At 45.3% G+C, this 24,540-nt stretch overlaps 1 protein-coding gene across 2 annotated transcripts in view; it reads left to right on the forward strand.

Annotated features, from left to right (window-relative positions):
- Positions 1-17,137, forward strand: part of LOC115650614 (acyl-CoA (8-3)-desaturase-like) — a 95,790-nt gene extending 78,653 nt beyond the window's left edge. Inside the window, exon 14 of one of the 2 annotated variants that reach the window (XR_004000137.1) lies at positions 16,994-17,137. The gene's annotated coding sequence lies outside the window, so the exon portion shown is untranslated. Of the gene's footprint in view, positions 1-11,503; positions 12,350-16,993 lie in introns of those variants that run through there. The other variant, XR_004000136.1, reaches the window with a different exon arrangement.
- The last annotated feature ends 7,403 nt before the right edge of the window (positions 17,138-24,540 follow it).

A 24,540-nucleotide genomic window follows, 5' to 3' on the forward strand; every position in this document is an offset into this window, starting at 1 on the left:
GGCATTGCAAACCCTTCTCAAAGCACCCTGCAGCCAGTTGCATAGTGGGATATCTACCACAGAGCACTGCTCTCTGTGTCGATGCAAGAGCTGCTACTCTGGATGCACTTTGCCAACACAAGGATCATAGTGTGGACATGCAACAGCAATTTTAATTAAAGCGGCATAATGTTTGCCGACAAAGCTTTGTAGTGTCGACAAGGCCTTAAATTCAGTACCAAGGCTCCATGCTGAGACATTGATGGGGATAAGTATCACGTTCCCACTTTGTTCTACAAGAAATCATAGAAGATTAGGGTTGGAAGAGACCTTAGGAGGTCATCTAGTCCAACCCTTCTCAAATCAAAACCAACACCAACTAAATCATCCCAGCCAGGGCTTTGTCAAGCAGGGCCTCTAAAACCTCTAAGGATGGATATTCCACCACCTCCCTAGGTAACCCATTCCAGTGCTTCACCACAATCCTAGTGAAATAGATTTTCCTAATATCCAACCTAGACTTCCCCCACTGCAACTTGAGATCATTCCTCCTCGTTCTGTTATCTACCACCACTGACTACAATTGAGCTCCATCCTCTTTGGAACCCGCCTGTGATGGGTTGGATCACAGAACCCCCCTTGGGAACTGCCACCTGATGTGCCAAGACCACTTCTGCCCCTGCCCTGTTTGCTTAGGACTTCAGTGCCCTGCCTGATTTGAGCCAGACTCTCAAGCCTGCTGCAAACACAGACCCAGGTCTGAACCATGTCCCCTAACAGCTGTAGGCTTACCTGAAAGCAGCTAACAGAAGTGTCCTTTTCTTTAACACTCAGATGCCCAACTCCCAGTGGGGTCTAAACCCAAATAAAGCTGTTTTACCTAGTATAAAGCTTATACAAGGTAAACTTATAATTTTTTTTTAATGGAGATATACTGATCTCATAGAACTGGAAAGGATCTTGAAAGTTCATCAAGTCTAGTCCCCTGCCTTTGCAGCAGGACCAAGTACAGATTTTTTTCCCCAGTTCCCTAAATGGCCCCCTCAAAGATTGAACTCACAACACTGAGTTTAGCAGACTAATGCTCAAACCACTGAACCAGGGGTCGGCAACCTTTCAGCAGTGGTATGCCAAGTCTTCATGTATACACTCTAATTTAAGGCTTCGGGTGCCAGTAATACATTTGAACGTTTTTTAGAAGGTCTTTCTATAAGTCTATACTGTATAACCAAACTACTGTTATATATAAAGTAAACAAGGTTTTCAAAACGTTTCAGAAGCTTTATTTAAAATTAAATTAAAATGCAGATCTTATTAGTTTAGTGTGATCCTTGCCCTTGCTTTTCCTTGCTGAGTTTTCCAATGTCTGGTGGCACCTATTTAGATACTTTAAGCTGCACACAGGCTTCTGAGTTATAAGCTGATAACCAGCTGGCAGGAGGTCAGCGGCTGGAACCCCAGATCAGCAGCTGAGGTGAGTGGAGCTGGCGGTGGTAGGGCTGAGCAGGGCCAGAAGCCTGGACCCTGTCTGGCAGGAAGGCTGCACTGGAACTCCAACTGGAAGCAAGGTGAGTGGGGCTGCGGAGGGGACCCTGCCTGGCAAGCGGCCAGCAGCCAGAACCCCAGAGCAGCCGTGGGCTGACCTCCACCGCTCTGGGGTTTACACCACCAGCTCCTTGCCAGCTGGGGTCTCAGCCCACTGCTAGCATGGGGTTCTTTCCACCAGGCCAGCAGCAGGTCCTGAGTGGGGCTGTGGCAGAAGGGACCCTGGCTGGCAAGTGGGAATCCCAGAGCAGCAGCGGGCTGAGCAGCCCAGCTCGCCCCACATGCCATGAAAAATTGGCTCCTGTGCCACCTTTGGCACGCATGCCATAGGTTGCTGACCCCTGCACTGAGTTATCCCTTTCCCTCTTTGTTTGCCCTCTATAACACTGATAGAGAGATATGCACAGCTGTTTGCCCACCCAGGTATTAACACATACTCTGAGTTAATAAGTAAAATGTGATTTTATTAAATACAGAAAGCAGGATTTAAGTGGTTCCAAGTAGCAACAGACAGAACAAAGTGAATTACCAAGCAAAATAAAATAACACACGCAAATCCATGTCTAATCAAGTTGAATACAGATAATCTCACTCTTAGAGATGCTTCAGTAAGTTTTTTCCTCACACTGGACACCTTCCAGACCTGGGCACAATTCTTTCCCCTGGTACAGCTCTTGTTCCAGCTCAGGTAGTATCTAGGGGATTCTTCATGATGCCCCCCCTTTGTTCTGTTCCACCCATTTATATATCTTTTGCATAAGGCAGGAATCCTTTGTCCCTCTGGGTTCCTCCCCTCCTGCCCCTTCTCAATGGAAAAGCACTAGGTTATAGATGGATTCCAGTTCAGGTGACATGATCACATGTCACTGCAAGACTTCATTACTCACTTGCCAGCACACACATATACAGGAAGTCTTACAGATAAAACAGAGCCATCTGCAGTCAATTGTCCTGGTTAATGGGAGTCATCAAGATTCCAAACCACCATTAATGGCCCACACTTTGCATAATTATAATAGGCCCTCAGAGTTATAGTTCATATTTTTAGGTTCAGATACAAGAGTGGTGGTACATTTATACATATAGGATAATCACACTCAGTAAATCATAAGCTTTGTAATGATACCTCACAAGAGACCTTTTGCATGAAGCATATTCCAGTTACATTATATTCACTCATTAGCATATTTTTATAAAATCATATAGACTGCAACGTCACACCCCTTTCAGGTAGCTGAAGGCTGCTATCAAATCCCCCCTCACCCTTCTCTTCCGCAGACTAAACAAGCCCAGTTGCCTCAGCCTCTCCTCATAAGTCATGTGCCCCAGCCCCCTTGATTATTTTCATTGCCCTCTGCTGGATTCTCTCCAATATGTGCACATCCTTTGTGTAGTGGGGGCCCCAAAACCGGATGCAATTCTCCAGATGTGGCCACACCAGTGCCAAATAGAAGGGAATAATCACTTCCCTCGATCTGCTAGCAATGCTCCTACTAATGCAGCCCAATATGCCGTTAGCGTTCTTGGCAACAAGGGCATGCTACTGACTCATATCCAGCTTCTCATTCACTGTAATCCCCAAGTCCTTTTCTGCAGAACTGCTGCTTAGCCAGTCAGTCCCCAGCCTGTAGCGTTCATGGGATTCTTCCTTCCTAAGTGCAGAACTCTGCACTTGTCCTTGTTGAACCTCATCAGATTTCTTTTGGCCTAGTCCTCCAATTTGCCTAGGTCACTCTGGACCCTATCCCTACCCCCCAGCACATCTACCTCTCCCCCCAGCTTAGTGTCATCTGCAAATTTGCTGAGAGTGCAATCCATCCCATCATCCTGATCATCAATAAAGCTGTTAAGAACATAAGAATGACAATACTGGGTCAGACCAAAGGTCCATCCAGCCCAGTATCCCATCTACTGACAGTGACCAATGCCAGGTATCCCAGAGGGAGTGACCCTAACAGGTGATGATCAAGTGATCTCTCTTCAGCCATCCATCCTGTTGTTGAACAAAACCAGCCCTAGGACCAAGCCCTGGGGCACTCCACTTGATACTGGCTGCCAACTAGCCATTGATCCCTAGACATTGAGCCCAACAATCTAGCCAGTTTTCTATCCACCTTATAGTCCATTCATCCAATCCATACTTTTTTAACTTGCTGGCAAGAATACTGTGGGAGACCGTATCAAAAGCTTTGTTGAAGTCAAGATATATTATGTCCACTGCTTTCCCCATATCCACAGAGCCAATTATCTCATCATAGAAGGCAATCAGGTTGGTCAGGCATGACGTGCCCTTGGTTAATCCATGTTGACTGTTCCTGATCACCTTCCTCTCCTCCAAGTTTCAAAATGGTTTCCTTGAGGACCTGCTCCATGATTTTTCCGGGGACTTAGGTGAGGCTGACTGGTCTGTTGTTCCCCAGGTTCTCCTTCTTTCCTTTTTTAAAGGTGGGCACTATATTTGCCTTTTTCCAATTGTCCGTGACTTTCCCTGATCCCCACAAGTTTTCAAAGATAATGGCCAATGGCTCTGCAATCACATCAGCCAATTCCCTCGGCATTCTGAGAGAGTCTTCTTTGCTGCTTGTTTCAGGAAATATCCAGGGGAAGGGACAGATCAGTTCTCAGAGAGACTCTCTTTGGTGCAGTTAGATTAGCTAGTAAATATAGACTTCTTCTGCACTGACTGCTTCTTTTCAAGACTCCCTGAAAACAGAACTCTTGATTCAAGAAAGCACATAAGAATATGCTAAAATCCCATTGACTTCAAAGGTGCTTAAGTACCTTGCTGAATTAAGATCAAAGTAGCTATGAGATGGTAGGCGGGAGTTTTTCTTTCTCTTTTCCAGTGTGGAAGATCCTAAGGCTACATCTACACTGCCAAGTTTTTTTGCCAAAAGTTATACCATTTTTATTAAAGAGCTTTAATTAAAATGATTGTTGCGTGTGCTTACCAGCTCCTTGTGTCACTAGAGCGCATCCACACTAGCAACAACTCAGAAAGCAGTGCACTGTGGTAGCTATCCCACCATACAAATGGCAGCAGGGTGTTTTGGGAAGGGTTTGCAGTGCCTCATGGGGCAAGGCCAGTGTCACATGATGCAGGTTTCTCAATCCCATGGTTCCATGGGCATCCTACTAGATTGTCATCTGCTTTTCAACTGATATGGGATGGGGGGAAGAGTGTACGACAGGGAACGTGTGTGTAAGGGAGAGAGGGGCAGAGACAGACAGTGTGTGTTCGAGGAGAGCAGCATGCTGTCTCCTAAGTTCAGACAGCTGCCAAAAGCAACCAGTCCTGAGGCAGGGCAGGGGGAAACCCAGACATCAACCCCTGATAGCTCTTTGTTTTCCGGAGCAGAGCAGCACAGCATTGGCTGTCAGAATGGAGCTTTGAAAGGGGAGGAGTGCATGCCTGCAGGACTGCTGAGTTCAAAACAATGAGCAGAGTTGTCACTGCAGGCATGTGGGAACCCCTGGATGCCAGTTACAAAGATAAAAGCAAGCAAGGTATTTACACTGGCACTTTGGCGATAAAACCTTTGCACAAAAAGCCTTATCACTCTCCTTGAGGTGGTTTTGTTAAAACCTTTGCATAAAAAGTCTTATCACTTTCCTCAAGGTGGTTTTATTATAGCGATGCAACTGAGGAGTTTCATGGCAAAAAGTGACTTTGCAGTGTGTACTCCTCTGCTGTTTCATTGCCAAAAGCTGTCTTTTGGCAAAAAAAACTTGCAAGTGTAAACCAGGCCTTAGGGTAGTCAGGACCAGACTTATTTGCACTCTGTGAAGTCAAATAAAATATGATCTTTACTTTACATTAGGTAAACTCCAAATGAATTTGTGTGTGTTAATTTCACTTTTCAAATGACCTCCACCACTACTCAGAATAAATAAGCAGAGGTCCTTAGTACACCAATGCAAGTTGCTGACAATGGCCTCATTAACTATGCCTACATTTCAGAGTGGTAGCCATGTTAGTCTGTATCAGAAAAAACAATGAGGAGTACTTATGGCACCTTAGAGACAAATAAATTTATTTGGGCATAAGCTTTTGTAGGCTAAAACCCAGTTCATCAGATGCACGGAGTGGAAAATATAGTAGGAAGAAATATATAACAGTACATGAAAAGGACAAAAAAATCACTTTTGTAGTGGTAATCATGGTGGCTCATTTCAAACAGTTGATAAGAAGGTGTGAGTAGGGGGAAATTAGCATGTGGAAATTAGGTTTTAGTTTTTGTAGTGACTCATCCACCCCCAGTCTTTATTCAGGCCCAATTTGATGGTGTCCAGTTTGCAAATTAATTCCAGTTTTGCAATTTCTCATTGGAGTCTGTTTTTGAAGTTTTTTTGGTTGAAGAATTGCCACTTCTAAGTCTGTTATTGAGTGTCCAGGGAGGTTGAAGTGTTTTCTGACTGGTTTTTGAATGTTATAATTCTTGATGTCTGATCTGTGGCCATTTATTCTTTTGCATAGAGACTATCCGGTTTGGGCAATGTACATGGCAGAGGGGCATTGCTGGCATGTGATAGCATATATAACATTGGTAGATGTGCAGGTGAATGAGCCCCTGATGGTGTCACTGATGTGGTTAGTCCTGTGATGGCGTCCCTTGAATAGATATGTGGACAGAGTTGGCACTAGGGTTTGTAGCAGGGTTTGGTTCCTGGGTTGGTGTTTTTGTTGTGTGGTGTGTAGTTGCTGTTGAGTATTTGCTTCAGGTTGGGAGGCTGTCTGTAAGCAAGGACTGTACAACCTTTCCTGAAGGACGATCCCTCATTCTCACAGACCTTGGGAGCAGACCTTGGGAGACAGGCCAATCCTTGCTTACAGACTGATGGTGAAGCTTTATGTAGTGGGAACCAAAAAATGGGTCAACAAATAAATATTTGGAGAAAGCTACAGTCATGGAAGGGGTCAATAAGGGTGAATCTGGAGGCAGTGGGGTTATACAGTGTCATAGAGAGCAAAGCTGGATGTCGTCACCATTTCCTTGGAGGTCATGGAGAACAAGACTGGAGGCAGTGGGATTTTGCAAGGGTCACTAGAACCACACTCTACTGAAGTAGCTGGCCCACCAGAAGTGCTGCTCTCTTGGTCATTTTGGAGAGGAGCAACAGGCCGCTGAGGGTACTATATGGCCTCTGGAACAACATGGGCAGGTCAGGGCTCTCTAGGAGCTGGGGAACAGCTCTCACTTGGGCCACCTCCTTCTTTTGGCCCTTTGCCCATAGCAGTCATGGACAAGAGCAAGAACTAGAAGCCAAAGCCTGTCTACAGATCAGGTAGATAGTAACCAGCATAGAGACTCAAACCTACAATATTGATGTTAGTAGCACCACAGTCTCAGTTAGCCAGCCCTAGAGAAAGACACCTCCTACAGCCATTTCAGATACAAGCAACAGGCTGCAATGAGATGACATCAGATTAGGGCCTTTTTTTTTTTAAGGTGGATTAGCTCAAATGATAGAGTGCTTGCTTTGTATCAGAGCGGTGATGGGATTGATGCCTGCATTTTCTAGCCTGCTCTGCTGTGGTAGGGGGAGCCACCCCTTTTTTATTGCTTTGCTCAAGACTCTGGCGCCATCTCTGTCTCACTGGCACCAGACACGTCAGCTGAAGGTGAGAAATTAGCTCAAGCAGTAGAGTAAGGATGGTCTAACAGTGGAGGGATTCGACCATGATTCTGGAGACCCCAGTTTCAATTTCTTGCTCAGTCGACATCTTCCTGTGTGACCATGAAAAAGGAACTTAGGGCCTGTCTGCACTGCACTGTAAGCCCAGGCTCAGACTCAGGCCCAAACTCCCCTTCCCTCTACACACAGGTTCCACAATCAATCACTGAAGTGAACTGCGAGACACAACTAGCACGGCCTAACTTCTAACTAATTTATTCTGCATTTGACAAAAATACATGAATGCCCTATTGTTTTAAGAAGCAGGAAAAAGTGTTAAATTGTAGAAATGAGAAGAAATAATCCTTAAAAGTGCAGGTGCATTTTTTCCCTGAGGACTGCGCTGATCATTGTTATAGCTCCTTAACAAAGGCATCAGGTCTTAGCTGCAGAGTTCAGGAGTGTTCACAGTAATAAACTAGTAAAAGAGGGAGACACGTACCAGAGCTTTCTTCATAAGATACAAGAGCCCGCTCCCTTTCCCACTATAGTCATGTACTACATTATTCATGACATTGTAACTATTTCCCATTGAATGATTTATTCAGCATGTTTTATGCTACTGAACCGGCTCCCTCGCTGGCTTCATAAAAGGGAATAGTGTTCAAAAGAGGATGGAAACCCCCAAGCTTCAGCACATTAGCCAACCACTAATTGATATGGTTGGGATGAAACTTCCCTTACGAGCAAGTTATTCAGTAATTGTCCTACTATGGGGTTTCTTCTACCTTCTACCTGACTGGCCACTAAGAGGCAGGATGATGGACTAGCGGGACCACTGCTCTGATCAAGTATGGTAATTTCTATGTCAGTAAATATCTGACAATATTTGTTGGGGAAGCTTGATTAAATAGGGCATCACTCAAGGTTCTGGATAGGTAGATGTGGGCTTTCTGCTATTCTAAGCACAGCAGGGTCTAGGTATTTTCTCTTCCTTCTTGAACTCCTTGAAAAGTGTACTACTTACCTTCTCTTTCTGTTCTACAAGCGTTGCTCAGACTCAGTGTTATACTTGGGGTACTTCTTTTTCCTCATTAGAAATTACTTATAAATTCACAGGTGCTCCCTCCCACCTCACACTTTCATATTAAGAACCCTATCCTGCAAACACTTACGTTTAATTCTAAGTGTGTGGGTTGTCCCACATATTTCAAAAAATGTTAAACATGTCTGCAATCAACTCTAAAACCCACATAGTTCTCAGAATCCAGAGGATACTCCATCACAATGATAATAACTTAAAGATCCAATTTTTGCTCTACATTGCATTTAAGTATACTTCACAGACTCCATATGCTAAGGAGGAGTGAACCAGAGGAGAAAAATAGATGGTTTGAACTGAAGTTCAATTTTGAATCAAATTTGAGCTGTTGTTTGAAATTTGGAGTACAGCCCCCACTTCTTTCCCCAACAAGCACTTTCCTTTAATAAAAACCAAAACAAACAAAAAAACCTATCTTGGGATTTTTCAAACTAGCCTGTCTCGACTGCGCAGGCAATCTGCAAATCTTGTGGTGACCATGAGGGCTTCTCCAGGGTCAAAAATGTGAGTAATGCCTCCTGGGGCACATCTGGGCCTGGGAAGCCAAAGTCTTGAATGGATCAGCCTGAAAAAACTTGGAAGACTCAGAAAACTAGAACTGAGACCACTTCCATGTGAAAACGCCACAGGGCGATTAGGCCTTGACAAAGTGTTAGGACAAGAGAGTTGAACATGTTTTGGAGGTTAGACTGAAGGAGGTTGGATCAGCTGTGTCGAAAGATGGATGGGGAAAGTGTGAATTATTCACTTTCACTTCTCTTTGTAAAGGGACAGAGGAAGAGGTGAGACAGATGGAGGTTTCCAGGCTGTGATAGTCCAACACTTTGGATGGACATAGCTATTAGTATCTGCAGGGCACTAGATTCCTTCTGGCAAACTCCCGTTATTAACTAGTATTGCAAAATCTGTATTAGATTTGTAGAAGAGAGGAGCCTGTGAGCATCACAGGAATGATTTTATCTTAAAGCTCAAACTTTTGTGCATAAACATGAAGATTTGTAGCCTCCTAATAACACTGAGGGGTTTTTTTCAATGTATGGTAAAGATGAGAGGAGGTAATTTCATCGTATCTCAAAACACTGTGAAACTGGTAGCCAGTTTGTTAATATCACAGGAACATGTTATTTTAAAGTGATGGAAATATTGTAATGGCAGAGTATGGAAAGAGGCCACTTTCCTTATATTGATCTGTCACCACCAAGACTAAAATCAGCCTGTGTTCAAATCAGCCCTCATGCAGTATTCTTGCCAGCAAGTTAAAAAAGTATGGATTGGATGAATGGACTATAAGGTGGATAGAAAGCTGGCTAGATTGTCGGGCTCAACGAGTAGTGACCAACGACTCTATGTCTAGTTGGCAGCCAGTATCAAGAGTTGTGCCCCAGGGGTCATCCTGGGGCGAGTTTTCTTCATCAATTATCTTTATCAATGATCTGGATGATGGGATTAATTGCACCCTCAGCAAGTTCGCAGATGACACTAAGATAGGGGGAGAAGTACATATGCTTGAGAGTAGGGATAGGATCCAGAGTGACCTAGACAAACTGGAGGATTGGGCCAAAAGAAATCAGATGAGGTTCAATAAGGACAAGTGCAGAGTCCTGCACTTAGGAAGGAAGAATCTCATACACCGCTACAGGCTGAGGACAACTGTCTAAGCAGCAGTTCTGCAGAAAAGGACCTCGGGATTACAGTGAACGAGAAGCTGGATATGAGTCAGCAGCGTGCCCTCATTGCTGAGAAGGCCAACGGCATATTGGGCTGTATTAATAGGAGCTTTGCCAGCAGATCGAGGGAAGTGATTATTCCCCTCCATTTGGCACTGGTGTGGCCACATCTGGAGTATTGCGTCCAGTTTTGGTCCCCCCGCTACAGAAAGGATGTGGACAAATTGGAGAAAGTCCAGCAGAGGGCAACAAAAATGATTAGGGGGCTGCAGCATATGACTTATGAGGAGAGGCTGAGGGAACTGGGGTTATTTAGTCTGCAGAAGAGAAGAGTGGGGGGATTTAATAGCAGCCTTCAACTACCTGAATGGGGGTTCCAAAGAGGATGAAGCTCAGCTGTTCTCAGTGGTGGCAGATGACAGAACAAGGAACAATGGTCTTAAGTTGCAGTGGGGGAGGTCTAGGTTGGATATTAGGAAAATCTTTTTCATTGGGAGGGTGGTTAAGCACTGGAATGGGTTACCTAGGGAGGTGGTGGAATCTCCATCTGTCAAGGTTTCTTTCCCCACTCTGAACTTTAAGGTACAAATGTGGGGACCTGCATGGACACTTCTAAGCCTAATTACTAGCTTAGATCTGGTATACACTGCCACCACCCAGAATTCCAGTGTCTGGGGCACTCTCTGTCCCCCCAAAACTTCGTCCCCTCCCTGGGTTGCCTTGAGGGACTTTACCAGTTCTCTGGTGAACACAGATCCAAACCCCTTGGATCTTAAAACAAGGAGAAATTAACCATCCCCCTCCTTTCCCCCCACCAATCCCTGGTGAGTCCAGATCCAATCCCCTTGGATCTTAAAACAAGGAGAAATTAGCTATCCCCCCTCCTTTCCCCCCACCAATCCCTGGTGAGTCCAGTTCCAATCCCCTTGGATCTTAAAACAAGGAAAAATCAATCAGGTTCTTAAAAAGAAAGCTTTTAATTAAAGAAAGAAAAGGTACCAAATTATCTCTGTAAAATCAGGATGGAAAATGCTTTACAGGGTACTCAGATTTATATAGCCCAGAGAAAACCCCTCTAGCCTTAGGTTCAAAGTTACAGCAAACAGAGGTAAAATCCTTCCAGCAAAAAGAAACATTTACAAGTTGAGAAAACAAACATAAGACTAACACGCCTTGCCTGGCTAATTATTTACAAGTTTGAAACATGAGAGACTGATTCAGAAAGATTTGGAGAGCCTGGATTGATGTCCCGTCCCTCTCAGTCCCGAGAGCGAACAACGAACAAAACAAAAAGCACAAACAAAAGACTTCCCTCCACCAAGATTTGAAAGTATCTTGTCCCCCTATTGCTCCTCTGGTCAGGTGTCAGCCAGGTTTACTGATCTTCTTAACCCTTTACAGGTAAAAGAGACATTAACCCTTAACTATCTGTTTATGACACCATCCTTAGAGGTTTTTAAGGTCAGGCTTGACAAAGCCCTGGCTGGGATGATTTAGTTGGGGATGGTCCTGCTTTGAGCAGGGGGTTGGACTAGATCACCTCCCAATGTCTCTTCCAATCCTAATATTCTATGATTCTATGATAACATCACAGGTCTCTCCTGGAAATAGACCCTGCCAGCAATATGAAGCCTAGATGCAATAAAAGGGAAAAAAGTATGTTCGGCCCTGATGGAAAGGTCTTGTATCTGCGGCAGAAAAGACCTGGAGTAGTCTAAGCACTAAGAACCCTAAAATGAGCCAATCCTGAGGAAGAGAACTGGTTGAGATTTAATCTTATTTCTTTGTTTTGATAAAGTTCAGTCCCAGGAAATGGGTGAGTTTTGTCCCTACAAAGGTAAGGCAAAGGTATAGATTTTAGATCAGTAGAACCTGAAAGTGTCCATGACCTGTTACAAGTGTCTTCTCTTTATATTAGATATTACATGGATTCCTTCTTCTAGTATAAAAACAAGGAGTCTGGTGGCACCTTAAAGACTAACAGATTTATTTGGGCATAAGCTTTTGTGGGTGAAAAACCTTACTTCTCTAGTATATTATGACCTATGTCTTGATTCCCATCCCACCTACACTAGTCTTACCCAGTTTAATTCCACTTACTCATTATTCTCACAAGTGTGCAAAGGGAATCGTGCCCCTAATTTTGAAAAGGCGCATAATGCACTATAAATGGAAAATATAATAAGATGTTATAAACTCTTTACTAGATGTCCAGCATCATGGTACCTAGGCATGATAGGTGGGGAGTTGAGAGAGGCGGGATCTGAAACCGCAAGGTGAATCAACACTGAACAGAAGGTTCCTTACACTCCATTTAACAATCTGTGAGATTGTTTTTCTTCACAGCAACTGTAGATGGCGGCCAAGACAATCCTTGATAGTATCTATCGTGAAGTTTTTCCCAGACTGTTGCTGTCAATTCAAAAGGGAACATTCTGAGTACATTTATTTCTCGTAGATGAAAGCAAACTGAGCACTGAACTGTCCACAGACTATGGGAATTAAACACCAGTGTGGTGCACTGACAACCTGGGTTACTTTTGGGTGACTGGAAATATTTCCACTGGAAAAAGTGTTTGCAGAAAATGAACACAATAGGAAAATGCTAGTTACTGAATGCGAAGCATTATCAAGGTCTGTAGCCCCACCATGAGATTCATGCTGTTCTGGATATGATAGAAAAACACTCAAGGATGGATCCAATGCCAAACAACATGCAAGAGGTTTCTTTTACTACCCTCAGTTAGGAATCTAGAATGCTGAAACCTCGCATTTAGCAGTCTCTGACTTCTCTGGGTCACAATTGCCCAAGGCTCAATTTTGAAATTTTGGCCTCTCTGCAGGCCCCAGACACCATGGTCTAAATTTAGATGCCAGCCTTTTGTGAGGTGAAAATGGGTATACTTCAATGCTGTGAAAGCAGAATTACTATGGGAGTATATACTGATCCAACCAGGGAAAGCTCCCTGCACAGACTGTTCTAGCCATGGGCAGAAGTAATCTATGCAAGGGATGGAATTCCCATACCATAGATCACGTGAGTTTCAATGTGCTGACCATATCATCCCAGATCAGAGTACACTTTTCTAGGCTCTTTCACAGAAGGCCAGAGGAATGCATTTCGGAGGACTGTGTCACTCCACACGTCATACATACTGAAACATAAGAGCAGTGACTTGGATTTGACTACTTGACATCTGAAAGGTTTAAAAAAGAGATTGGGTTTGCACTGAGGTTTCAGCAAGTTCTTCCTTAGAACTAGTTCCTCTCTCCTGATTCAAAGCCTGTGGCAGAGCCGGGGGCTGAGCAGTGAGCACCGCCAGCACATTGGAAAGTTGGCACCAGTAGCTCCAACCCCAGAGTCGGTGCCTATACAAGGAGCCGGATATTAACTTCTGAAGAGGTTGGCACCCCTATCTTAGAGGATATAAGAGGGCAATAAAGGATATGAGAGGCAATAGAGGATATAGGATTCGAATAACCCACAAGCTTAAAGCTCAACTATTAGTTATATTGATATGAATTACACCTAGGTAATAAGCAAACCATCAGAAAATTGTATGCACGATGTATTTTTCCAATAAATTGATTTGTTTTTTTATAGACAATTATGCTGAATTATCTAATATAGGTACTAAAATTAGTATCAGAAAATTTTTATTGAAACTAGTAAAAAAAATCTATATCTATACAACAACAAATTGTGTGCGTTTGGATATATACTTTTTTTTCACCATAAATAAGGAAAATTATCCTTCTTTTCATGTGAATAAATGAAAAACAAATTGATTAATTTTATTAGGGAAATACAAAGTTTATCCACATTATATATAAAATATATTTACAAATGTTTAGTCTGATTTAATTTTCACCACAAAACAATGAATTGTTGGGATATTTCTTTTGCCATACTATAAAAATGCAATGTATTATGCATATGATATGTGATTTACAAGTCTATATAAGAATTTTTACATCACATACTGCCTATAATAAAATATTATCTTGCATGCTCCAAACCCACCAAGCAGGGCCACCCAGAGGATTCAGGGGGTCTGGGGCAAAGCAATTTCAGGGGCCCCTTCCATAAAAAAAATTGCAATACTATACAATACTATATTCTCATGGTGGCCCCTGTGGGTCCCAGGGCAAATTGCCCCACTTACTCCCCCCACATGGGCGGCCTGGGGAAAAATAAACCTTCCGCAGCTCAGCACAAACCCAGTTTTGAGCAAATTTCTTTGCAAGTTATCACTGGTCCTCAGAATCAGGTAGTGCTAAAAGGTACTAAAGCTCATTAAAAGGGTTGGACAAATATTTTCCATTAAAACTTTTTTTGGATCGAAAACTAGGGGTTTTTAAAAAGCAGAAAAAAATCATGGCCAATGTCTGCTTTCCTTCAAAATTTGTTGAGGTTTTTTTTAATTGAAAAGCTGAAATTAGTCTGCCAAAATCTGAACATGGTTTGGGGTTTCAGCAGGGCCAGCACTACCATTTAGGCAACCTAGGCAATGGCCTAGGGCGCCAGAATTTTTGGGGGGCACTATTTTGCCGGGGGGGCGGCGCGCGGGTCTGGTGGACCTACCGCAGTCATGCCGGTGGACGGTCCGCTGCTGGAAAGGTTCCGGTGGAGCTGCCGCAGTCATTTCGACGGACAGTGTGCTGGTCTAAAGGCTCCGGCGGACCTACCACAGTCATGCCTGCGGCAGCTCCACCGGAGCCTTTCCAGCAGCTGACCGACCGCCGGCATGACTGCGGTAGGTCCAACAGACCCACGGGGGGCAGCGAAATGGCCGTCCGCCTAGGGCGTCAGAAACCCTGACGCCACTCCTGGGTTTCAGAAGCGTGTGGCCAAATATTTGCTGCTTGCTGTGTTTGATTGTTTAAAGAAACAATAAAAAAAATCTAAAACTTTTGAACCACCTCAGCTTGTGACCAAATGCCTGAGCCCAGGTTTCTGATACTCTGCTGGCTTCCTTGCTTCATATCTGTCTCCATAACTTTGGATTCATTTAGCTTAGAACATAAGAACAGCCTTACTGGGTCAAACCAAAGGTCCATCCAGCCCAGTATCCTGTCTACCGACAATGGCCAATGCCAAGTGCCACAGCGGGAGTGAACCTAACAGGTAATGATCAAGCGATTGCTCTCCTGCCATCCATCTCCACCCTCTGACAAATAGAGGCTAGGGACATCATTCTTTACCCATCCTGGCTAATAGCCATTAATGGACTTAACCTCCATGCATTTATCTGTTTCCTAGAGACTGGCTCCATGAGGCCCCTCACAAACTGGAGAGGGTTACTGTGGGTTTGTCTTTAGTATAGCTTATGTACATATTCCAGGAACTGAGCATTTGAGCTTGTTCCAGAATCTGGGATGAGCCTATGTTGTGAAAACTGAAATGCTCAAAATAGCGCATGCATGTGAATGGACACAGGGTGTTAAAATTAAATTAACCCAGGGGTTCTCAAACTGGGAGTCAGGACCCCTCAGGGGGTCACGAGGTTATTACTGGGGGTTGCGAGCTGTAAGCCTCCACCTCAAACCCCGCTTTGCCTCCAGCATTTAGAATAGTGTTAAATATATAAAAAAGTATTTTTAATTTATAAGCGGGGGGGGGGGGTTGTACTCAGAGGTTTGGTATGTGAAAGGGGTCACCAGTACAAAAGTTTGAGAACCACTGAATTAACCCCTCTGAAGCCTCAGGGAATGCAGGGGGGACGGGTCTCCCTTGGTAGGGTTGGGAAGGAGGTAGGTGATGTAGGATATTGCTCTTTTCATGTGATCCCTCCCGTACTGGCTAATTTTAAATGAAGCTACTCTCCTGTGACATGAATCTCCTTATGGCACTGAAATTAAATATAGATGATAATTTGGCATTTGAGAAGTGAAAAGGATGGTAGCCCTAATGGAAAAGCTAACAGCTTGGGTCTTCTGCAAGCCTCAAACTGCTGAATGAGCCTGGCCCTGACCCCTATCTAACCCCCACCCACTTCGTGTCCCCGACTGCCTGCCCTCCCTCAGAATCCCTGACCTATCCTGCACATTGTCCCCTCAACATTTACCAGAAACCCACCCTGCTCCCTGTCCCCTGACTGCCCCAACCCCTATCCTCCCCCCCACTGAGTCCTGACAGACCCCCAGAATGCCCACAATCCAACCCTCCCATTCTCTGTCCCCTGACTGCCCCCCCCAAATCTGACCCCCCCTCCCTGTCCCCTGAATGTCCTTGGGACTCCCTGCCCCTTATCCAACCCCCCCAGCCCCTTACCCCAGGTACCCCTTCACCTGGACCCTCAGCGCATCCAGAAGGGTCCCTGGACAGCTGCAGCATGGCTCTGGCAGGTCCTAAGCTACTCCCCACTCAGAGTCGCATGGTAAGGGGGCAGGGCTGCGAGCTCCAGTGGGGCCTGAGCTCCATCCACTCGGCCTGGAGCTGGCAGCCCCGCCCCCTTACCACACAGTTCTGAGCAGGAGGAACACAGGCCCCACCCGAGCCATGCTGCAGCTGTCCAGGGACGCTCCTGGATGCGTTGAGGCTCCAGGAGAGGGGCTGAGGTGGGGTTGGGTCAGTGGCAGGGCCAGGGCCAGGGCCAGGGTCGGGGCAGGAGCCTCAGCCATTCTCATGGGGGCCCCTACAGAGCCCAGGGCCTGGGGCAAATTGCCCCACTTGCCCCCCGCCCTCTGGGCGGCCCTGCTGCCAAGCAGAAAATCCCAGTCTTTTTTCTAGGCAGACATCTCTCTTCATGTTCGCTTCTCTATCCTCTGTCTCCCTGAAGACCACTAATTAATTTTGTGTAAACATCTTGGACACAGAGAGTGACAACAAGCTATATGCATGAAAGAGAAGGAAAGAATTTACCAGAAAAAAGACTGGTAATCTCTAGATAGGCATTGAGAAAGTGAGAAAAACTAGCCTATATTCAAGCAAATATAAATGAAATTTATAGGCTTTAATAGCTTATAAATCATAAATGCACATAATTTGAAATAACTTGCTCACCAAGTACTCAGAGTATTTTGATATATATGTATATCTTCCTTCACTTCACTCAAAACCCTCTATTTATCCTTTCATCAGCACTCTGACATTTACTGTGAAGGTTCCCGAAACTGACAGAGGGAAGCCAACACAAATTTATCCTCCTCAAGATCCACTTGACTCAAGCCTATAAGACGATCACCTGCAAACTCAATCATGTGAAGCATGGGTAGCTCATGAAGCAGAAAGTAGCATGCGCACTAAAATATACAATTGTACATATGTACAGATCCAAAGGAGAAAGAACACATTAACATACGAGTAGGAGCTTGGCACGATTGCTTCACGACACTGCCCTCTCTGATCTCACAATTTTCCCGATTTTATCAGCAGTGAGAACATTATTTTTTTTATTTATTTAAATAAGTTATGAAAAGACAGTCAGAATTTTAGCAGGAGCAGGTGGCCACAAAATGCTGCCTTGGGATACTGATAGCAGAATTAGTTGTAGAAATAGTAATTTTACAAGTGCAATTATTGTTTTTTTCTCAGCCCTGGCCTCCCGCCTGTCAATAATGAACAATTAGTGAAGGATAAGGGTATGAGTGTTTGTGTAGCCAGATATGCATATTTCTGTCATATTTGAATGAAAATGTCTCTATATAGAAAGAATATTCTTTTTCTCATATCTCCTTTATTTATCAACCGATTTTGATAAAATTTGAAATGGAGTCAGTTCTTTTCTCTTTTAGAGGCCTCTCATATTGTGAGGCCCTAGGCTGTAGCTCAGTTATGTTATTCCTTAATCCAGCACTGGTCCTGCCCCAAGCACCACTCAGCCCAATCCAAGGATCATCCTTAATACTTGATTCAAATCAGGCCAAATCCTAAGAGCTGCTGAGCACTATATTTTGCTCTCAATAGGTCCTTTGTCATGCTCTCATTATGCACAAATCCTCCTTCATAATACAAAAACCAGAGGACATTCAATGACACTGAAAAACAGCACATTTAAACTGATCAAAGGGGAAGTATTTGTTTCAAACACAGAAATCACCTGTGGAACTCATTACTAGCAAATATTGCATCCAGAAACATGTAAGGGATTAAAAAAAAAAAGAATGTTCTCCTTCAAATGACTGAGCACTTATACATTCCACTGTAGGTGTATGTGCACCCAATGCACTCAAGTCAGATTCTTTCAGCTACATCTGCAGCAGCATATGCGCCCCTTCTGTCTTCATGCACCAAGCCGAGGATAAAAAGGTGCATGGTTGCTGCCTCTTTCTCAGTTCCTTCTGACCACTGTGGGGAAGAGCTGGAGCTCACTGTCGCTCTTTGAGTTTTGGTTAACCAGCCTTCAGGAATTCTCATATTGTCTGTAGTTGTTGCTTAATTTAGTGTAGTTAGTAATGTAGTGGTTTATCTGGTGTTTGTGGCACTGTATACCTCAGGGGAATGCCCTGTATCCCCCATGTTAATCACCTGCATATCATTATGATATTGCATTGTGACGGGGTGAACTCACCCCACACTGGACTGGGAAGGGTTAACTCCTCACTGTGGGTACAGGAAGCCACACACCTACGTCCCTACCAGGCATGCTCCAGGTGTAGCAGCAGTATAAGAGGGAACCCAGAGACCCCAAATACGCACTACTCAACTATTGAGAAAGAAGCCTTGGCCATTAAGTGAGCCATAGAAGCTCTGCGGTATTTTCTGTTAGGAAATACATTCTGACTGATCACTGACCATGCGCCCTTGTGATGGTTGAAGAGCATGAAGGGTACAAACCCATGAATCATGCACTGGTATCTTGCCCTACAACTACATGACTTTCAGGTACCACATCACCCTGGGAAACTACATGCCAATGCCAATTTTTTTTTTTTTTTAGGATAACAGGGGAGGGGAGAAAGAAAGAGCCCCCAGCAGATACCCTCTTGAGGGAGAGGGTGTATGATGGAGTGATCTCACCCTGCACTGGAGGGGAAGGGTTAACTCCTCACTGTGGGTAGAGGAAGCCACGCCCTCAAGTCTCTACAGGGCATGCTCCAGGTGTAGCAGTAGTATAAGAGGGAGCAACCCAGCTCAGTCTGGGCTGAGTGCCAGAGAGGAAGGATGCTCCTTGCTGGCTCATGCCCAGGAACGACTGAAGCCCCGGACTGTAGAAGCCAGAGGCGCTGAGACCCACACGGATGCCCAGCTACCTGTGGACACCCCAGGGAGGTCCAGGCTACAGGAAGTTGCACAGGCTGAAGAACCCAGAGATGGCAAAGATGCACAGATCACAGACGTTAGTGACAAGATAGCAAGTAGCGCAGGGGGGACAAGTCATTGTCCTGAGGCTGGTCAGCATGTTGCTGGATTGGATACCCACTGACCCAGTAGCAGACTCACTCGCCACTGCAAGGGCCCTGGGTTGGGACCTGGTGGAGCAGGGAGGGCCTGGGTCCCCGTACCTGTGCCCCCCTCCTTCTGGGAGGCGTCCCACACTTCCCCCCACCCCAAGCAGCTGCTTGACTCTGCAGCCCCACTCAGAGGGCAATTTTATTGAATCCCGGCACTAGCCTGTGCAACACTGCCCAGAGAATGACTTTATTGACTCCTGCTGCTAGGCCCTACAGCCCTACCCAGAGGGCCACCCTATTGACTCTAGCCACTGGGCCGTACAGCTGTGCCCACAGGAGTATCTCCATCGACTTGGCCACTAGACCTGGATACCAAGGAACCCAGTGGATCATTAATGACTTTGGCTGCTACACCTTACCACCCTGTAGACCCAGGGTATCTCTATTGACTCTGGCCATCAGGCCTTATTGCCTTGCAAACCCCAGGGTACCCCTGTGGTCTCTGGATGCTAGGCCTTACTGCCTCACAGAGAAGGGCTGCCCCCCAGATGTGGGTCACATGACCTGATTGCCCTGTGGAGCAAGGCAATTATATAGACTCCAGCCAGTAGGCCTTAAAACCCTGCAGATCAGGGCATCTCTATGGACTCTTGCCCTTAGGCCTCATGGCCTGGAGACCAAGAGCGGTGGATGGGGTCTCTTCCACCCCATCACATGCATATAAAACATGCCTTGTAAGGTATCATGAGAAAGGTTATGATCCTTTGAAACCCACTGTTCCAACTAAATATGTATATCATTAATGCATATGAAGTTATGAGAATTGTGTTGTACGGTTGTCACCAAAATATGTTGTGGGTTTGGGAAGATCCAGATACTAGCTCCCCCCAAGACAATAGCAAGGGAGGTAACCAATGCCCGGGCAAGTGCCAAACAGACATCCCCAGCCATTGTCCATCAGAGGAGTTACAATTCAATGACTCGCTCACAGGAGACACACTGGGATATTGCTTCACCTTGCGGCTCAGCAATGCCCACCAGATATTCCTGGTGGACTTATGTTCTCCAAGCACAGGGACTAAGGGTATAACACACAACACAGATATGGTGGTTAAGGACAGTCAGGAGGAGGCACCAGTTTGTTATTTTCTGTTTGCTTATTTTGGGAAAGGGAAGGAGGGACAGAAAAGCAGGAAAATAAGTGAAAGCAGTGAAGCCACCATGAAGCTGGAGCTGTTTAGACTGCAGGTTGTAGAATAAGAAAGGGAGCCCCAGAGAATATTGGAGCTAAAGGATCTCAAGATAAAAGAGAGAGAGAATCTGAGAACCAGAACAAACACATCCTCCAGGCCTCAGCACGCCAAGCACGTGCTTGGGGTGGTATGCCATGGGAGGCACTCTGCCGGTCGCTGGGAGGGCAGCAGGCGGCTCTGGTGGACCTCCCACAGGTGTGCCTGCAGAGGGTCTGCTGGTCCCGCGGCTCCGCCGTGCTTGGGGCGGTGAAATGGCTAGAGCCGCCCCTGCATCTAAAGGCCCCAGAACTAAGAGCTAGAGAATCTGAGGAGAAAGAAAGAGATAGAAAACACCAACTGGACTTAGAGAAGCAGAACCAGAACACATTGATCCCAATGATTCCCACCACTCCAAAAATCCTCAATTGAGACCATTTATGTCCTGCAGACAATGAAGCAGATGATGTTTCTGAATATTTAACTACTTCTGAAAGGCTGTGTGAAGTGCATGAAATCCCTTACACCAAGAGAGTTTCTACCTTGATTGTGAAATTAACTGATAAAGCTCTAAATGTATTGAATGAAATGCCCATTGAGGAGGCTTTAGGCAATTATAAATTCAAAAACACTGTTTTGCAAAGGTTTTAGATTAGCCCTGAAACATATAGAGTTAAATTTAGGAATCTTAAGAGGGATATTGTCAAGTATCAGGGATATTGACATGAGTAATGAGGGGATATTGGCATGAAAGAGGGATATTGGCATGAATAATGGGGAATATGTGAACAAAATGAAAAAATTGATGGGAAAATGGGTGAGGGGCAAAGGTGTTACAAGCAGTGAGGGAGTGTTTGATCTTGTTGCTCAAGAGCATTTCCTAGGCATATAAGGCAGATGTAAAGCGGTGTCTATGGGACAAAAATGTTAAGTCTGTGGACGAGATGGCATCTCTAGCTGATACCTTTGAACAGACACAGGCATCTATTGAAAGCAAATCACCAAAAGAGGGGTTTAAACCTGGTGGGAAGGGCAGGTCCCGTTTTATCCCTAGCAAAAAGGAGAGGGGTTAGGAGTCTGGACATTCCCCTCCCCAAAAACATCCCATTACTGATAATTCCTATCCCAAACCTCCTATCAAGACAGAGGAGCCCAGAAAGAGCTACCTCTGTAATTCCACTGAGTAGCTGAAGAATAGATGCTCAAGCTGAGGGAAAGTAAGCTCCCACTAGCTCATATTAGTGCAGCTGTCCTCAGCACAGAGGCCCTGGTGGGAAACCAGACAGGAACACCCACATCTTACCTAGCAAGTTTTGTGGGGACCCAATACAATATTCCTTCTTGCTATGGGTCACCACACTAACAGTCCTAGCCTTGTGGAAGAAGTCGTTCTCCAGTAGCATGTCCATTACTCCCACAGTCAGATAATTTACCAGACCTTCCTGTGCCATGTGGATTTTAGCTAGTGATACGGGGAATGTGGTTTCACCCACCCCACAATCTCTACCCTTTGGCCAGGTAATATACTGGTATATATCATGCCAGTATATTGGGTTCCTGGAGGAAGGGGTTGAGGCCTCAGAAACTGCTGAGGGGAATGGAGAAAGTCTCTCTGCTTCTCCTGCAACAGAAGGCAGCAGCCTACTTTCAGGTGGAGGAGGGGCTGGGACAAACTCCTCCATGCCTGAGGAAGACAGCACACCCTCAGGGCAAAGAGCGGAGGAAATGTCTGACTGAGGATGCTGTCCTAGTTGTTAGCTGTCTGTCTTTTGCTCAACTGCAAAACCCTGGACCCACCCTAGAAAGCATAAAGAAATATCTTCTAGAGGGAACCCCAGCCGAGGGGGATAAGAAGTTTTTTGAGGAGCATGGGAAATTGTATAGAGAGGCTCCTGTGGGGAAGAACAAAAGCACTGGGCAGCCCTTTAAGCAGTTGGTTGTACCCATCCACACTGTGGGGAACTAATGCAGCTAGCACATGATAGTCCTTTTGCTCCTCACTTGGGGGTGCAGAGAACATGACAGGCTAAAGAGAATTTTCTACTGGCCAGGAATACAGACTGGTGTAAAACATTATTGCAGGTCTTGTGTATTGTGATACCTGTATGACCTCAGAAAGTTCCTCTGTGTCACTTGCCCATGATACAGGAAGCATTCCTAAGGGTAGCCATGGACATAGTGGTCCCTATGCAGCATCCCACCCAGAGAGAGAACAGGTATATCTTAGTAGTAGTGGATTTTGCCACCAGGTATCCTGAGGCAGTTGCTCTGACTTATATTGAAGCTGAGACTGTGGCAAGGACCCTTCTCGCTATATTCAGCAGAGTGGGTTTCCCTAAAGAGATTTTATCTGATCGAGCGGCAAATTTCATGTCACAACTTTTCAACGAGCTGTGGAAGTTGTGTGGGGTGAAACAGCTTACAACTGCCCCATATCACCCACAGGCCAATGACTTAGTGGAAAGGTTCAATGGAACCTTAAAATCCATGCTAGGGATGTACACTAAGAAAAGGATCCAAAATTGGGATGAGTTATTGCCATTTCTGTTGTATGCATACAGGGAGGTACCCCAAGATTTCACAGGGTTTTCCCCATTTGATCTTTTGTATGGAAGAAAAGTAAGGGGGCCCTGTCATAGGTTTCACCCCCACTCTGAACTTTAGGGTGCAGATGTGGGGACCTGTATGAGAACCCCTAAGCTTAATTACCAGCTTAGATCTGGTTGCTGCCACCACCCAAATCATTTAAAACAGCTGTTTATGAATCATTTGGGAAACTCTGTCTTCCCCCCCCGCCCAAAAAAAAATCTCTCCCTCCCAAGTACTGTAACCCTTCCCTGGGTGACCTTGAGAGACTTCACCAATTTCCTGGTGAACACTGATCCAAACCCCTTGGATCTTAAAACAAGGGGAAAAAATCAATCAGGTTCTTAAAAAGAAGACTTTTAATTAAGGAAAAGGGATAAAAGAAATACCTCTGCAAGATTAGCATACAAGCTACTCTCACAGACAACAGATTCAAAACACAGAGGATGTTCCCCTGGGCAAAAACCTTAGTTACACAAAAGAAAACCCAATTTCATTATCCCTCTAATGCAAAAAGACAAAGTCATAAAAGGAAATAAACAAACTAATTCATTCGTTCTCTGAGGCTTGGTCTACACGACGCATTTAAACTGAATTTAGCAGAGTTAAACCCATTTAACCCTGCAACCATCCACACAACGAGGCCCTTTATATCGATTTAAAGGGCTCTTTAAACCAGTTTCTGTACTCCTCCCCGACGAAAGGAGTAGCGCTGAAATCGATATTGCCATGTCGGATTAGGGTTAGTGTGGCCGCAAATCGACGGTATTGGCCTCTGGGTGGTATCCCACAGTGCACCATTGTGCCTGCTCTGGAAAACAATCTGAACTCGGATGCACTGGCCAGGTAGACAGAAAAAGCCCCGCGAACTTTTGAATTTCATTTCCTGTTTGCCCAGCGTGGAGCTCTGATCAGCACGCGTGGTGATGCAGTCCCAAATCCAAAAAGAGCTCCAGCATGGACCATACGGGAGATACTGGATCTGATCGCTGCGTGGGGAGACAAATCTGTTCTATCAGAGCTCCATTACAGAAGACGAAATGACAAAGCATTTGAAAAAATCTCCAGGCTATGATAGACAGATGCCACAGCAGGGACTCAGCACAGTGCTGCGTGACAAGCATAATGGAAAGCCAAAGAATCAAATGGACGCTCATGGAGGGAGGGAGGGGGGACTGAGGACTCCAGCTATCCCACAGTCCCCGCAGTCTCCGAAAAGCATTTGCATTCTTGGCTGAGCTCCCAATGCCTGAATGATCAAAAACATTGTCCGGGGTGGTTCAGGGTACAGCTTGTCAATTTATCCCCACTCCCCTACCGTGAAAGAAAAGGGAAAAAAATCGTTTCTTGCCATTTTTAAATGTCACCTTATGTCTACTGCATGCTGCTGGTAGACGCGGTGCTGCGGCGCTGAACAGCAGCATCCCCTCCCTTTCCTTTCCTGATGGCAGATGGTACAAAATGGTGGAAAACCGTCATC

The sequence above is a fragment of the Gopherus evgoodei genome, chromosome 4, assembly GCF_007399415.2.
Source record: "Gopherus evgoodei ecotype Sinaloan lineage chromosome 4, rGopEvg1_v1.p, whole genome shotgun sequence".
In the NCBI taxonomy this organism is placed as follows: Eukaryota; Metazoa; Chordata; order Testudines; family Testudinidae; genus Gopherus; species Gopherus evgoodei.